At 40.4% G+C, this 17175-nt stretch overlaps 1 protein-coding gene across 4 annotated transcripts in view; it reads right to left on the reverse strand.

Moving 5' to 3' along the window:
* Positions 1 to 17175, reverse strand: part of RNGTT (RNA guanylyltransferase and 5'-phosphatase) — a 443949-nt gene that overhangs the window by 106446 nt on the left and 320328 nt on the right. The gene's annotated exons all lie outside the window — the stretch shown is intronic.

Below are 17175 nucleotides of genomic sequence, written 5' to 3' on the forward strand. Positions count from 1 at the left end.
ATTAATACCCACATGGAGAGGGCTATGATAATATGGGCTAAATCCTGCTTCCAGGCAGTTATCTGAGGGTTGGTATAAAGGTAAATACAGGTACCTTTGAGGTACATACAGGCCAATTCTGTGGGCAAACAATTAATATACAGAGCCTCTGAAATCAACTTGGCACATTTTGATTAGAAAGGCTGCAGTGATGGTATTCACTTAACCCCGTTTTGTGGACTCTAGAAGTAATCAACACCTATTAATTTCAATTGGTAGACTAAAAGTAAATGATTTCTCACATTTCTAGCCTTGTCCTACGTTCATCCATGCTGGACCTCAGATTCATGTTGTGAATAGTTGCTAGAAACCCTAAATCTTTCAAAAAGCCACCGCTCACATAGATGAGATACTGTTCAAATTCAACTCAAGGGTGTGAATGAGGCATATATATGTTACATCTTTGTTCACTGAAGGATGTACACATGAACACACTAAAACAAACAAAGACTGGCAAAGGTTAAAACTCTTAAGACAGAAAATAGGCAAATAAAAAATGCAAATAGGTAAGAGTGAAGAAACAAAAAGTAGTAAATAGGCTTTATACTATGTAGCTTCCCTGCTCCTTGATTAATATTCATCTTATAAGATTTTGGGGGCAAAGACGACACTGTATCTATTCTCAGTAGATAGTTAAATGCACGTGTAAGGCCTGGTCTACACTACAGAGTTAGGTTAACTTAGGCAGGTTATGCCAAGTTATTGTATAGGTGATTACACTACATCATTCCTCCTACCACTTTAACTCACCCACTATGCTGACCTAATAAATCCACCTTGGCAAGAGGCATAGCGCTTAGTCTGACATACTTAGGGTGATGCAGTGTCAGTATAGACACTGTGTGCTAATGTTGATTTTAGTGGACTCCATGTGGTGTCCTACAATGCCCCACTGTGACCACTCTGGTCACCTTTTAAAAAAAACTCTGCTGTCTGGAGGCCAGATACACCGGAACATGCCTCTCCCATTTTAAAGCCCCAGGAATTTTTTAAAATTCCATCTCATATTTGCTTGGTGTGGAGAGCTAACATAGCAGCTGACCATGCAGGCTCCATGAGGCAAAAGTGCTCCTGCCTGGAGTACACCAGAGGTGGTGGATCTGCTGGGTCTGTGGGGAGAGGAGGCTGTTCAGGTACAGCTCTGATACGGCTGTGGGAACTTCAACATCTACGGCCAGATTACTTGGGGCATGGCGGAAAAGGGCTAAGATAGGGACATGCAGCAGTGCTGCATGAAAATCAAGGAACTGTGCCAGGCATACCAGAAAGCAAGGGAGGCAGACAGTCATTCTGGTTCAGAGATGCAGACGTGCTGCTTCTACAAGGAGCTGCATGCCATGCTTGGCGGTGACCCCACTCCAACCACCAAGCACCCCGTTAATACTTCGGGGGAGTCACAGCGCACTGCAGTGAACCCTGAGGACAAGATGCTGGATGAGGAAGAGGAGGAGTATGGGGGACAGGTGACCAGGGATAAGGTGGTGTGGCGAGCCAGGACCTGTTTTAGACTCCTGAGCAGTCAAGCCACTCCCAGTAGTGGTAAGCTGATGCAGAGGGTGGGGGGCAACCTCTGGTATGTACTCAGTTTGCTTGAATATTGCAGGGACATATCTTTTGATATACTACTTTTTAAATCAGGTTAGAAGAGGTAGGGGAGGTAGAGGAAATAACCAATGGAGATACAGTTGCTATCTGCTTCTCATTCCCCTTACAGTTAGGCAGAGGGGGCCCTACAGAACAGTTTGTTTATATGCACTGGGATGTCCTGTGAATCCTCCATATAGATCTATAGGAAACTTCCCAGGAGGTAATCTGCAATCCTCTGCCAAAGGTTTCTTGGGAGGACTGCCTTATTTTTTCCCTATGGTAGGATGCTTTCCCACACCAGTCAGCAATTATGTCAGCAGGCACCATTGCAGCACAAAGGCTAGCAGCATACAGACCCGGTGTGCATCCAGAAGTGTGCTGGAGCTGTTTACTTTCAGCCTTGGTTACCCTCATGAGTGAGATATCAGCTAAAATCACCACTGCTTGTGGAAAACTGTGCCAGTATTCAGTTCAATTGCCCTATCCACTTGTATTGATGCCTGAGTGCTACCTCTCCACCTATTATACCGACTCACCTCCTCCCCACAGACCATACTCAACATGGCTGGGACTATTGCTATGCTCTATAAATTTCAAGGGGAAGTGAGAATGTTGTGCTTGTAACTTGTGTGGATCAAGGGGAGTCAATACACTCACAATAGTACCTCTGTCCATTTCTTTTTAGCAGCTGCAAATGAGACCCTTGAGGGTCTCTCCATCCACACTGGTGGAGCAGCTCAGCCAGATAGGCAAGAGAAAGTGGAGGACAAGGGAAGACATGTGCCAGACTGTCCTGAAAGCCTCTGGCACTTTGGATTGCAAGCAGAGTGCTTGGAGCATCCTGATAAATGACAAAATCCAGAGGGATAGTGAGGACATGAGAAACGGGCAGCAAAAGATGATAGTGCTGCTTTGGGAACAAACAGACATGCTGCAGTCCCTTACTGAACTTCAGGCTGAGCACATCCGTGTTAGTCTTCCCTTTAGCCAATAGAGAACTGCATTCTGGGACCTCCATAGATTCCCCCAACTCATTTCACGCATCTTCCGGGGCCACAGCAATACTGCAGGCACTCAACCCCATGGGAGAGTACACACAATGCCAGTCACACATACACCCAGCTGTGAGCAACTATGTTGGTGTATGTGTTAGTGAATTCCTGTTCCTTCCTCTTTAATGATACCTTTACCTGCATGAATGAAGTTTATTTCAGCTTTAAATAGGTATGTTTGCATGGGTGTGGAATAGAAGTATATTTCTGGAAACTTAATTCATCTTTATTAGTTTCCAACATACAGTGACTGTGGCCAAAATACAAAGATAAACAGCAACAGCTGTATTTGCATTGTTATATTAGCATGAATATATCATTCATTATAAGGTTCAGGGCATGGTGCAAAAAAAAAAAAAAACCAAAAAACCAAAAAACAATGGCTGGCACAGTACACTACAGCAATACACATTACTGTGGCTCATTGTTAAAATGCTCCTTCAAAGCCTCCCTGAGCTGAACAGCCCCCCATTGAGCCCTTCTTATTGTCCTGGTATGTAACTGTTCGAAATCAGCAGACAGCCAAATCCACCTCTACGCTCCACCCCTGCGGAAATTTCTCCCCCTTTGCTTCACAGATATGAAGCGCACAGCAGGCATCTATGACCGTGGGGATATTTTCTTCACCTAGGTCTAATCTCTTGAGTAGACAGCACTAGCGGCCCTTCAAACAGTCAGAGGCACATTCAACAATCATTCTGCACCTGCTGAGTCTGCTGTTGAAGTGCTCCATGCTGTCGAGATGGCTGGTGTACGGCTTCATGAGCCACAGGAGTAAAGGGTAGGCAGGGTCTCCCTGGATCACTATTAGCATTTCAACATCCCCCAATGGTAATCCTTTGGTCTGAAAAGAAAGTCTCTGTTTCCATTTTTCTGTACAGGCATGTGTTCCTAAAGATGAGTGTTCATACACCTTTCCTGACCAGCCCGTGCTGATGTCAGTGAAATGACCCCATGATCCACAAGCACTTGCACCACCATAGAAAAGTAGCCTTTTCTGTGTATGTACTCTGTTGCAAGGTGGTCTGGTGCCAAAATAGGGATATGTATGCCAGCTATCGCCACACTGCAGTTCAGGAACTCCATTACTGCAAACTCATCCACTATGTTCTGCACATTGCCCAGAGTCACAAGCCTTCATAGCAGGAGGTGATTAATGACCCCGCACACTTGATTTACCAACTCCAAACTGATTCCCGACTGATCGATAGCAATCTGGCATTGCAAGCTTCCACAAAGCAATCACTTGCTTCTCCACTGTGAGTGCAGCTCTCATTTTGGTGTTGCTGCACCAAAGGACTCTGATGAGCACTGCACAGTTCCATGAATGTGGCCTTGTGCATCCAAAAGTTCTGCAGCCACTGCTTGTCATCCCATACCTGCATAACATCCCACCAGTCTGTGCTTGTTTCTCGGGCCCAGAACCATCAGTCTACCTTGTGCAACTCCTCCGTGAATGCCAACAGCAATCTTGAATTGTTTCTTTCCAGGGCACACAGCAAGGCATCATCATCAGACTCACAGCTCAGAAAATACTGCAAGATCGGGCATGTTGTGTACATATCACTCAGTGAAATACTGAAGAACAGTGCAGGATCCACGCTTCTCACAAAGATGACAGATGCGCAAACTAGCGGGGCTTTGGAAAAGTGGCATGAAATGTAATAGAATGCCCATTGAATGATGGAATAAAGAAAACTGCATCATGGAATGCTGAACTCATGTTCCCAGCCACCCCGGGCGACCCGTTTGCACTCATGAGACATTGCAACCCCTTCCCAAAACTCCTGGCACTAGATGGTAGTGAGTTGCACAGTGGGATAACTACCCACAGTGCATTGCTCTCTGCATCAATGCAAGCACTGCCACTGTGGATGTGCATCGGCGACACAAGGAGCGTAGTGTGCACACGCAACAGCAGTTTAATTACAGCAGTGGCTGTATGTTGACATAACTTAAGTCGATTTAATTTTGTAGTGTAGACAAGGCCTAAGTCTTTGAAAGACTGGGGTCCAAGCAATTAAACTAAAGAATTGGAGGTAAGAACCAGAATCACAGTCTGTCATATTAAACATTTATATCAACATATTTAAATATTGAATTTAAATATTTTAAAATGTAGCATTTGTGAACATTGTGAAAATGAGATAAAAAGGGGAGAAAGATGAGGAAGGTTTTAATTCAAATAAAATCTTGTCAATTTCTCCTCCCTTCAATGCTCCTTCCCATTATATTCAAAGATGACATTTAAACCTGTCTTAGCTCCTTCTAGCAGCAGTTAAGTCTTTGTCCGTTGAAAGAGTTAGAACAGCTTGAAGTTCGAAACAAATGTTTCTTTACAGACACTTAACATTTTAGCTGTTCAGCAGTTCCCAAATTTGAATATTCCTGCTTCCTTATACCAGGTGATTTGAGATTATATAAAGTTCTGCTGTTTAGCAGAAAGTATGAGCAGAGGACAGACATATCCAAGGCACTCACTTTTCTGATGCCTACATTACTCTGCTTTCGGCTGGACTCACAAGAACTCTTAATTATGAACAGAGGCAGCTGATAGCTATCTTTCAATATCTGCCTAGGAAGTCTATCCTACACTGCTGACTAGAGCCTCATCCTCCTACAATGATATCTGATATTTGTTTAGTGATTACCTTTATTTTGAACTTTTATCTTCACATATTACCCTATTCTATCATGACCTGTGTTGCTTTAATTGTCTTCAAGATGGCTTCATATATACTGCCTACCACAAAATTATTTAACAGCGATATTTGTCTATGAACCTAATAAAAAAGAAAACAAACAGATACAGACTTGATTTAAAAAAAATATTTCACATCATGTTACACTCCACCTTATGGTTACACACATATATAAATATAAAGCCAAAGGCAAGAAACTGATAAAATGCTCCTTATTACATTCATACCCCCAAAGAGATCAATGGAATGTAGAAATAAATGCAGACCATTCCCTTAATGAGAGTTAATTTTCAAACAAAATTATCTCAGCTTGGCATGTTGAAGCTGCTACTAAATTTGATGTGTTTGTAATGAACATAGGTTTAATACTACAAAATGTCATTTCCTCATTTAAAAGGCTAGACAATTAAGAATGTGTACAGAAGACTAAATAGCTGCTGAGTGGAATTTTTCATAGGAAATCTAGCATTTCTGTTCAGTAGGAAGAAATGGTTCCTCTGGTGGGTTCTTATGCTGTTTAATATACACATTATTTTAATGGCCAGTTTAAGCTGAATAGAAGTTGGATGATACTTTGATTTACACCTTGTCAGAACGTAGGGTATTGTCCTCCCTGAGTAAATTTTGACAAAGCCAAAAAAATACCTGTTCACTGACATTTTCCAGGGAAAATATTGACTTTTTGGCAGAAAATTGTGCATTTATTTTCCATTTTGAAATACCATTATAGTACATCATGGGATTTGTAGGTCAGGAGCCTCATGTTCCCATTTCCTGGGCTTCATGGTTTGACTACATGTCCCAAGGCACACCACAGTTTCCCTTCTTGCTGAGCCACCATGGTGAATTTTTGGAGTCCCTGACCATCGTGCACTGTGATTGATGCAGTCTGGTTGGAGAACCCAGTCCATAGAAGAGAATGGAGATATGAGGCACCTGAACTACAACTATCATGGAGGAAACAAATCAAAATTTTCCACAGAAAGCAGACACTTCTTGTGAAAATGTGTATGGTCAAAACCACAAATTTTCCATCAAAAACAAGTCAATGGAAAAATTTTCAACTAGCTCTACTTTGAGTTCTGTGTTTCTGTAATATAAGGCAAAGACTTCCAATTTCCTGAAACGTGGTACACTTGAGTAATATTTCACCTTAAATCCAAGCTACATAACCTATGGAATATCTTTTGGAAAAGGGGGTTTAGAACAAAATATATCTAACAAGATAGATTTCAGAGTAGCAGCCGTGTTAGTCTGTATTCGCAAAAAGAAAAGGAGTACTTGTGGCACCTTAGAGACTAACAAATTTATTAGAGCATAAGCTTTCGTGAGCTACACCTCACTTCATCGGATGCATTTGGTGGAAAAAACAGAGGAGAGATTTATATACACACACACAGAGAACATGAAACAATGGGTTTATCATACACACAGTAAGGAGAGTGATCACTTAAGATAAGCCATCACCAGCAGCAAGGGGGGGAAAGGAGGAAAACCTTTCATGGTGACAAGCAAGGTAGGCTAATTCCAGCAGTTAACAAGAATATCAGAGGAACAGTGGGGGGTGGGGTGGGAGGGAGAAATACCATGGGAAAATAGTTTTACTTTGTGTAATGACTCATCCATTCCCAGTCTCTATTCAAGCCTAAGTTAATTGTATCCAGTTTGCAAATTAATTCCAATTCAGCAGTCTCTCGTTGGAGTCTGTTTTTGAAGCTTTTTTGTTGAAGGATAGCCACTCTTAGGTCTGTGATCGAGTGACCAGAGAGATTGAAGTGTTCTCCAACTGGTTTTTGAATGTTATAATTCTTGATGTCTGATTTGTGTCCATTCATTCTTTTACGTAGAGACTGTCCAGTTTGGCCAATGTACATGGCAGAGGGGCATTGCTGGCACATGATGGCATATATCACATTGGTAGATGCGCAGGTGAACGAGCCTCTGATAGTGTGGCTGATGTGATTAGGCCCTATGATGGTATCCCCTGAATAGATATGTGGACAGAGTTGGCAACGGGCTTTGTTGCAAGGATAGGTTCCTGGGTTAATGGTTCTGTTGTGTGGTGTGTGGTTGCTGGTGAGTATTTGCTTCAGATTGGGGGGCTGTCTGTAAGCAAGGACTGGTCTGTCTCCCAAGATCTGTGAGAGTGATGGCTCGTCCTTCAGGATAGGTTGTAGATCCTTGATGATGCGTTGGAGAGGTTTTAGTTGGGGGCTGAAGGTGATGGCTAGTGGCGTTCTGTTGTTTTCTTTGTTGGGCCTGTCCTGTAGTAGGTGACTTCTGGGTACTCTTCTGGCTCTGTCAATCTGTTTCTTCACTTCAGCAGGTGGGTATTGTAGTTGTAGGAATGCATGATAGAGATCTTGTAGGTGTTTGTCTCTGTCTGAGGGGTTGGAGCAAATGCGGTTATATCGTAGCGCTTGGCTGTAGACAATGGATCGAGTGGTATGATCTGGATGAAAGCTAGAGGCATGTAGGTAGCAATAGCGGTCAGTAGGTTTCCGATATAGGGTGGTGTTTATGTGACCATCGCTTATTAGCACCATAGTGTCCAGGAAGTGGATCTCTTGTGTGGACTGGTCCAGGCTGAGGTTGATGGTGGGATGGAAATTGTTGAAATCATGATGGAATTCCTCAAGAGCTTCTTTTCCATGGGTCCAGATGATGAAGATGTCATCAATGTAGCGCAAGTAGAGTAGGGGCATTAGGGGACGAGAGCTGAGGAAGCGTTGTTCTAAGTCAGCTATAAAAATGTTGGCATACTGTGGGGCCATGCGGGTACCCATCGCAGTGCCGCTGATTTGAAGGTATACATTGTCACCAAATGTGAAATAGTTATGGGTGAGGACAAAGTCACAAAGTTCAGCCACCAGGTTAGCCGTGACAGTATCGGGGATACTGTTCCTGACGGCTTGTAGTCCATCTTTGTGTGGAATGTTGGTGTAGAGGGCTTCTACATCCATAGTGGCTAGGATGGTGTTTTTAGGAAGATCACCAATGGACTGTATTCCTACCTACATGCCTCTAGCTTTCATCCAGATCATACCACTTGATCCATTGTCTACAGCCAAGCGCTACGATATAACCGCATTTGCTCCAACCCCTCAGACAGAGACAAACACCTACAAGATCTCTATCATGCATTCCTACAACTACAATACCCACCTGCTGAAGTGAAGAAACAGATTGACAGAGCTAGAAGAGTACCCAGAAGTCACCTACTACAGGACAGGCCCAACAAAGAAAACAACAGAACGCCACTAGCCATCACCTTCAGCCCCCAACTAAAACCTCTCCAACGCATCATCAAGTATCTATAACCTATCCTGAAGGACGAGCCATCACTCTCACAGATCTTGGGAGACAGACCAGTCCTTGCTTACAGACAGCCCCCCAATCTGAAGCAAATACTCACCAGCAACCACACACCACACAACAGAACCACCAACCCAGGAACCTATCCTTGCAACAAAGCCCGTTGCCAACTCTGTCCACATATCTATTCAGGGGATACCATCATAGGGCCTAATCACATCAGCCACACTATCAGAGGCTCGTTCACCTGCGCATCTACCAATGTGATATATGCCATCATGTGCCAGCAATGCCCCTCTGCCATGTACATTGGCCAAACTGGACAGTCTCTACGTAAAAGAATGAATGGACACAAATCAGACGTCAAGAATTATAACATTCAAAAACCAGTTGGAGAACACTTCAATCTCTCTGGTCACTCGATCACAGACCTAAGAGTGGCTATCCTTCGACAAAAAAGCTTCAAAAACAGACTCCAACGAGAGACTGCTGAATTGGAATTAATTTGCAAACTGGATACAATTAACTTAGGCTTGAATAGAGACTGGGAATGGATGAGTCATTACACAAAGTAAAACTATTTTCCCATGGTATTTCTCCCTCCCACCCCACCCCCCCACTGTTCCTCTGATATTCTTGTTAACTGCTGGAATTAGCCTACCTTGCTTGTCACCATGAAAGGTTTTCCTCCTTCCCCCCCCTGCTGCTGGTGATGGCTTATCTTAAGTGATCACTCTCCTTACAGTGTGTATGATAAACCCATTGTTTCATGTTCTCTGTGTGTGTGTATATAAATCTCTCCTCTGTTTTTTCCACCAAATGCATCCGATGAAGTGAGCTGTAGCTCACGAAAGCTTATGCTCTAATAAATTAACAAGATAGAGTAATTCATAAGAAATGGGTTAATTTTAGAGACATGATATTTGGGATCCCTCCTTATGACCTCTTGTCTGGAGAGAAGCAGGGGAAATGCACAGACTTTTCCTTAACAGAACGACTAGCTCTTAGGTAGCTGACACTGCAGCAAGCGGAAAGTCCACCTTAAGAGAGGTGGGTCAAGAGGGAACTCAGCCCTCATGGTTTGAAGGAAGCAGGGCCCATAGAACATGTAAGAACAGATTTAAATTCCACTTTGCAAGCATACAGATAATTTTAGGATGATATGAGGCAAAGTTTTTTAAAATCTGGAGAAATGAGTAGCTAAAGTAGAATAATTATCTGGCAGATGGAGATTGCCCAAGGCTGCCACTTGCATGCATAAAACACTGAGACTGAGCTTTTTTTTTTTTAACCCAACATTAGAAATTCCAAAAGCATGCTGAATGTTAACTGTGGAAAGTACAACATTACGTTCAGTATAAATGTTGTCCAGATTTAAAAGTGGATTTTTTTAAACTGAACTAAAGTGTCAGAGAGTGATTCTAAATACCCAGATACAAGCAATACAGACCATATAGTGACAATACCACGAGGCAGAGTCTTGTGGCATCCAGATAAACATTGAGTGTGTTGTAACCCTCCTCCTTCACTATGCCAATGATGGCAGCCTTCATTGCACATTTCAATCACAAGAACCTTTGTGCCTTTTTCCATACTGTCCCTCATACACATAATGCATCCTCCGAATCAGTTTGCACAGCGAACACCCTGGCCTCGTTCAAAACCCTTCTTAAGAGCTACTTCCTTCTGTGATGCCTGTAGTAAATGCCTTAATAAGTCTAAGCAAATGGTTTGTTAGGGATCAATTTACACTTCTTTTTCATTTATTAGGAAACAAAACTTTGACATTTACACTTAGCTAATATATGCAAATGTGTGTTCCTATCACTGTCACTCCCCCACTGAATTCTATACCCACTTTTTACATCTTGTCCTTGTTTGTACTGTAGCACTTTGGGACAGGGACTACCTTTTATTTTATGTTCATAGGGGACCCAGGACAATGAGACCCCAATCTTGAGTGGGATATTTGGGTGCTAATATAATACAAATTATAATCCTGTGGAATTGATATTGTTATGATTTGTATACAGCTCGGAAACTAAAGTGATAAGTGTGGTATAAGAACCTGTACAGAACAGAACACAGTGCCAGGAATGGAAAGGCCCTGTCCTTGAAGACCTGACAGCCTAAACTTACAGTTCATAAACAAAGTAAAGGGGAAGGAAAGGCCACAAAAAACCTGCACAGTGTATTGTGTTAGTTTAACAGTTTTTGTGTTATGATTTTTCCAGTCACTGGTTGGTTAATATTTCTCAGGTTGGGAAGGAAAGGAAGCACTAGTATTCACAGACAAGTCTGTACGATTTATAGGGCAACTCATGACTGAAATAAGGAGATCACTATTTATATAAAATGACAAATCATGGTCTTCATGTCCATTCTCTGACAATTAAAATTACTTGAGCTTTTTCCCATTAAATGTTCCAGATTACTCTAGCTGTAAAGGAAAAATATATCACATCATCTAACATTACATCCAACCAAAGGGGTCTGTACCTAGCTCTCTATGGCTCAAAGAATGATTTCATATATTTGTTGGTAGCAAAAAGGTCCAGGATTGGATTATAGCAAGTGTATGGTGTCCTGAAACATATTTCATTTCAACTCCCAGTCTCCTACCCTGTATTACTGACATTTGACCCTTTGTTTCAATTTTTCTGAATGTATGTGGCCAACATGGTTACATTGTCACCTGCCTCTTACACTCCCAGCACACTCACAGCTATTCCTGACTTCCTGATACCCAAGCATGTTTTTGAAAAATTACACCTTATAAATTTATTTCTCCCTTAGAAGGGGGTAAAATTCCTTTGAATCTTTCCTATATGTCAAAGTTCCACACAAAATTGATGCTCTTCTGTGATTTGAAATAGTATCAATGGTTTGACAAATCTGATTGTCCCACCTGTTAGGATGCTTCCATTCAGAGCCAATCAGACCAAACATCTGTCTGTCATTTGTTTTTCACACACTGTTCAGAAAGCCACCAGGCAAACTGCACAAAGGGAGAGCTAACAGAGAAATGACTGAACAGTTTTGAGATTCAGTTCTTGTATTCCACTACTATGTATCTGGCAGTTTGTGGACACTGACAAACTGATGCCTGAGGATTCTTCAAACACTTCAATATTTATTTCATTTTTCCAGAAATGTTCTTAAAACGTGGCTCTTTGTGATAAGTTACCTCAGACTTTTAAATTATTTCTCCATTTGTGATAAATCCAGGGTGCTGCAGAGCAGCAATTGAATATCTTATTTCTGCTAATGTGCTTTGATTAACAGATCACTCAGCAACGAAATAGATATGTATGTTCATGTTCATGAAGTTTTACTGCTATTAGGATCAATATAGTTTAGGCAAAACACAAGAAACCACTCAAAGGCTGAAGAGCCTGCAGTTATGAGACTACAACCTGGGGAAATCTGAAGGAATTTCAGAGTAGTGGCAAGTGAAGTTAACCTTCTTTTAAGTGTATGGAATAGGGGAGATCTCCAGTTTGAATTTCTTGCTTTTGTGATGCAGGCCTTCCACCAAAACTTTTTTTCATTCAGTTGATTATTAAATACAACTAAAACTGGACTGAGACTTTAGGATCAAACATCTGTGTAACATAAAAACAAAAACCTATAAAATCTGCCTTTTACTGGGATGGAGCAATGCCTGTAATTTACAGCAACTTGCTGTAGTAATAACATTTGCCTTTTATAGAGACTTTTATCCTGATGATGTTTTACAAATTATGGGCTTGATCCTGCTCCTTTTTAATTCAATGGCAAAATTCCCACGGACTTCAATGGGAAAAGGACTGAACAGAATAAAAGAATCATCCAACCATCCATCACTGAATATAGTTATATCTGGAGTTGAACACAGTAGCTACTTAATAAAGTACACCACCACCTCAGAACAATTTAGAGATAGAAACTACATGTGAAACCACAGGAGGAATGTTAGGTAGGTAGAAAATAATTATACATATGGGAATTTGATATCACCACAGACAACCCCCCCCTTTTTTTGTATGAAAACTATCACAAGATTATTACAAGTAATTAGGATCTCAGTTACATATTCCATCCAAAAGACTATGGGTCCAACAGCACAGTGTCCCGTAATCCCATGCTAAGGGCACTAGATAAGTACTGCTGCAGTGAAAAGACTGACAGTGGTTGAATCACCAACACACAGTTCTTAATTTGTAATGAAAGAGGTGCTGGGGCTCAAACAATTTTTAAATTTTCATAACTGACATGGCAAGCCCAGAGGTGCGGGGGCTATGAACCACCAAGCCCAGATCTGCCAGGACTCAGCCCTGGCAAGCCCTGGCACAAATTGAGCACTGCCAACACCACTTCCTAAATTAACTTGAGTATTCTTATAATTTGACCTGCACCAACACTGCTTAGGTTGTGAGCGCTGATAAGATCACATCCTGAGGTGGTAGGGATCTAGGTATTTGCCCATGTTTAAAGTAAAAGTTAAAGTAGAATGGAGGTCTTGCTAATTGTGAGCAGTAACCTTTGCTTACTATTTCAGAATCCATTTATTCAGCTCTCCATGGAGAGCAAAAAGGATTTTCAAATGTTTATTTGAGATAAATGCAGCTTTGTCTCACCATATGTCAGTGACAGATCAATACAGGGACATAAATTCTGATTCCATAAACATCACTGCTTAATTGTATTATAAAATAACGGATGAATTTCAGGGTAGCTCTCTAATCACTTCTGATTTGCTCAGCTGTCAAGCCTCCGTCCAGTATATAGTATTTTTGACCTAAGGGAAAAAACCACTTTCCTTAACAGGTTGACAGTTATATCAATGCCTGCTTTTTCAGAAAGCCTAGCTTGGGAACAAACCAAAAGGAAGCCCAATGCCATAATTTTAGAATTGCTAGCAGCGAGGCATTCAGTTTAACGAAACAGATTTTCTAGTTATATTAGAACTCAATCTAACAGGTGCTTGTTCATAGCCATTTTATTATAGCAGTGCTCAGAGTCCTGAAACTCCTTTTTAAAGCATAAACTTATATGTGACTCTTTTTGATACTGTGCAGCATCTAAAATATCCTTATATTTCTGTTATTCCTTTCAAACAACTGTACTAGCCATGCTGAAAGAAAGACAAGGTAATGAATGTGGTTTAATTAGGCTGCAGCTTTATTCATTTAAAATGTCTGGAAATACTCAGCAACAAATTGTACAATGCATGTCATCAATATTACCTGGTCTCCACCTGTTTGGCTGGCTTCAGCTCTCTCCCTTACCAATCTGTTCCCAGCCAGGCAACTGCTAGGACCCCACCAATTTTCCCTATGAGGGTTAAGGGGGCTTGAAAAGGGAGGGAGATTGATTCCCCACTGTACAAGACATTAGGAACCCTGAATCCCGCTTCCCCAGTTTCTTTAAGGGATGTTTTCCCTTTACATCCCCTTCAAATCCGTTTTATCTGATAACCATATCCCTTTTGTAATGAGTACCCACACTGGTATCTGCCACATTTTTTATTTACTAAGTTGCGAAATTTTAACCTAATTTCCCTGCCCCCCCCGAGTCCTTGACCCACTGTGAGCAAGGTGATAAAGCCCATTACATTTCAGCCAATCTGGCAGTGAGGAGAAAATTCCTTCCCAAACCCCAAGAAAAATTGGTGACTAGCATAATGTCCACAGTGGATCATGAAGAAACTCAATTTTACTCTGATTCCGTGATGGGTATTGCCTGCCTGATCTTAGTGAGAGGGCTTCTCTGGACCTGCCCGAAGTATAAATACTGTGCTCTCCATCCCCTTCCTCTGTTCACCTGGAATGGCAGTGCCTCCCGTCCCACACATACACACCTGGTCTGGTCACTTCCTGCCTCATCCAGATAAACTTCCCCCTCTGCTATCAATTGCAGATGGAGCCCTTATAAGAGGAACAAGCCCTTTTCTTCCAGCCAGACAGATAAATGACCCACCTTACACAGTTCCTGGGACTACATTGTTAAGGTTTTGCCAAGCAATAAACTGAATAATTAAATTAACAACTGCCAATTAATTGCATCATATTACTTATACATTATTTGTGATTAACTGGTCAGAGGCTATGATTTTATAGATCACTATTCAGCATAAATATTTTCTTAAAAATTACAATAAATAATATTTTATTCAGTACTTCTTTAAATTTCTTTTGGTAGGCCCCTGTGATTTTAGTTATGTTAAAAACTTCATTAAAATGTTAACTTTTAACAACAGTTAGGCTGCTGGTATGTGGAGACCACAGCCTGTCATGCTCGCCAATATTGTTTCATTGTGCTCTCCTGTTCATCTGTTTGTCAGTCTCTTCTTTTATTTATACTTGCCTATACTCAGATTGTAAACTCTTTTGGGCAGGGACTGACTTTTTGTTCTGTGTTTGTACAGCACCTAAGCACAATTAGGTCCTGGCCCACAAATGAGATTCTGAGGCACTATAATACACAAATGATCTAATAGCTGAAAGCCTGTGCTGTTGCACAGGTCTGACAGTTGGATCAAACAATCCATTTTCTATGCCCACACCACCTTATATTCACACTCCTCCTTCATGCAACCAACGAAACTGCTGCATGCAAATTAGCTGTAGAGGAAGGATGGTGATTGGTTGAGTTGCCTTTGATATCACAATAGTATAGAATTCTTTGCACAGGAGTAATCTGCAAAGTCAATATGGCTCTGAATTTAAAAATTGAATGATAACAAAACACAAATCCAAGTGATTGAACTGATGATATTCTGAACAAAAAGAGCCCTCAGCCATATTTGTAGCTGTTTTCTCGCTTCACACTGGCTCTATGGACATTCTATGCTTCAGAGTGACATGTAGTGTGACAATCCTGGATTCTTTTTACATATATAATAATAATACATGTGATGTAGTACAGCACACACTGAAAATATATAGTGTCTATATGCTGATAATCAAGCAACCCAGGTAAAAATATCTAGGTTTGTAATCTAAGTTGTTCATTTACCCGTTGCATTTGATATTTAGAGCTTAATTTTCAAAAGGGGCTGTCTAAACTGGCTGTGCAACATCTGCTTATGCAGGGAATATGGGCGCAAAGATATATAAAGTAGGCTTGGAAGGATTAGATTTTTATCACTAAATATAGGTAAACATCAATTTAACCCTACGCACGCAAACCGACAAAAATATTTCCACCGATGATAATTGAAATTTATAGACAGGCAAAGTAAATAAATGATGCTTGAGAATTTAAGAGAGTTTGATTTAAGGATATTTATTTGATATATTTTGACATGCAAGGTTGACAATTTGTATTTTAATGGTTCTAAAGCTTTACCTTCTTGAATCTCAGCATCTATTGTCAGCAATTGTGAAAATTTAAAAAGATAAAAACTGGAAAAAAAAGAACATTGATATTATCTGTCAAAATTAGAAATAAATACAATTACAATTCCGCCAAGTCTGCATACAAGTAACCATTTGCACACAAATTTAGAAGTCACTTATGTATTTTGGGCACTAAACATATAATGTATCTGGAATATAATAAATGTTTTCAGTGTTCGAAAGTAGGACTTTCCATATGAGAACAGACCAATGATTTATGTAGTCAAGTATCCTACCTCCAACAGATTCTAGGCAAGTTTCTAGAAATTGTTCTTGTTTACATCATTTTCCTTTTCTAATCTAATAGCAACATAAATCTACCAAATTGAATAAATTATAATCAGCATCTTTTCTTTGCTTATTATTTCTGTGTGAAATCAGTATCATCTTATCAAATGCAAACTCCACTTAAAATGAAATGAGAGAACTTTTTTTGTTTGGACATCATGGCTCATCATTGTAACATTTTAAAGCTTCAGCAGAAATCACGAAAAACTACCCTGCAATTAAATACCTTGTTAGGCTAATATAGCTTAATTTTTATTATGGAAAATTGTCCAGTTAAGCAGTTATAATGTGATTACTATCAATATCCTTTTTTAAGAAAGCAAAGTGAACATGATAATGCGTTGTTGTTTTTTTTTAAACTGGAAACATCTGCCTCTCAAAAGCTAAACTTAAAAACAAACATTCTAATATATTCTCTACAGTAACAGTTTTTCTAATGGGTATTAAATACACATTTTCTGCTGAAATCCAAACAGGTATTTTTTAATTCTCCATGTCCTGAGGATGAGACACACTCACAATCTATCACAATCTCTATATATTAACAAGACCTGCAAGTATTTTAAAGAGTTAGATGTACTATTATTACTATTATTCAATTCTGTTCCCTGGAATAATGAGCAATATATGAATTAACTCAAAAACTACATTCTTCATAGTTACTAGAGGAATGAAGAGAAAAGCTAAAAGTAACTATATCAAACTGTCAGCAGGAATAAGACCCAGATATTAAAATATTAAACAACCTGAAAATCAATTAACTTGATTTTAAACAAAACCTCTTCCATGGAAAACGTAACTTAATGACTT

The sequence above is a fragment of the Dermochelys coriacea genome, chromosome 3 (assembly GCF_009764565.3).
Source record: "Dermochelys coriacea isolate rDerCor1 chromosome 3, rDerCor1.pri.v4, whole genome shotgun sequence".
Taxonomy (NCBI): Eukaryota; Metazoa; Chordata; order Testudines; family Dermochelyidae; genus Dermochelys; species Dermochelys coriacea.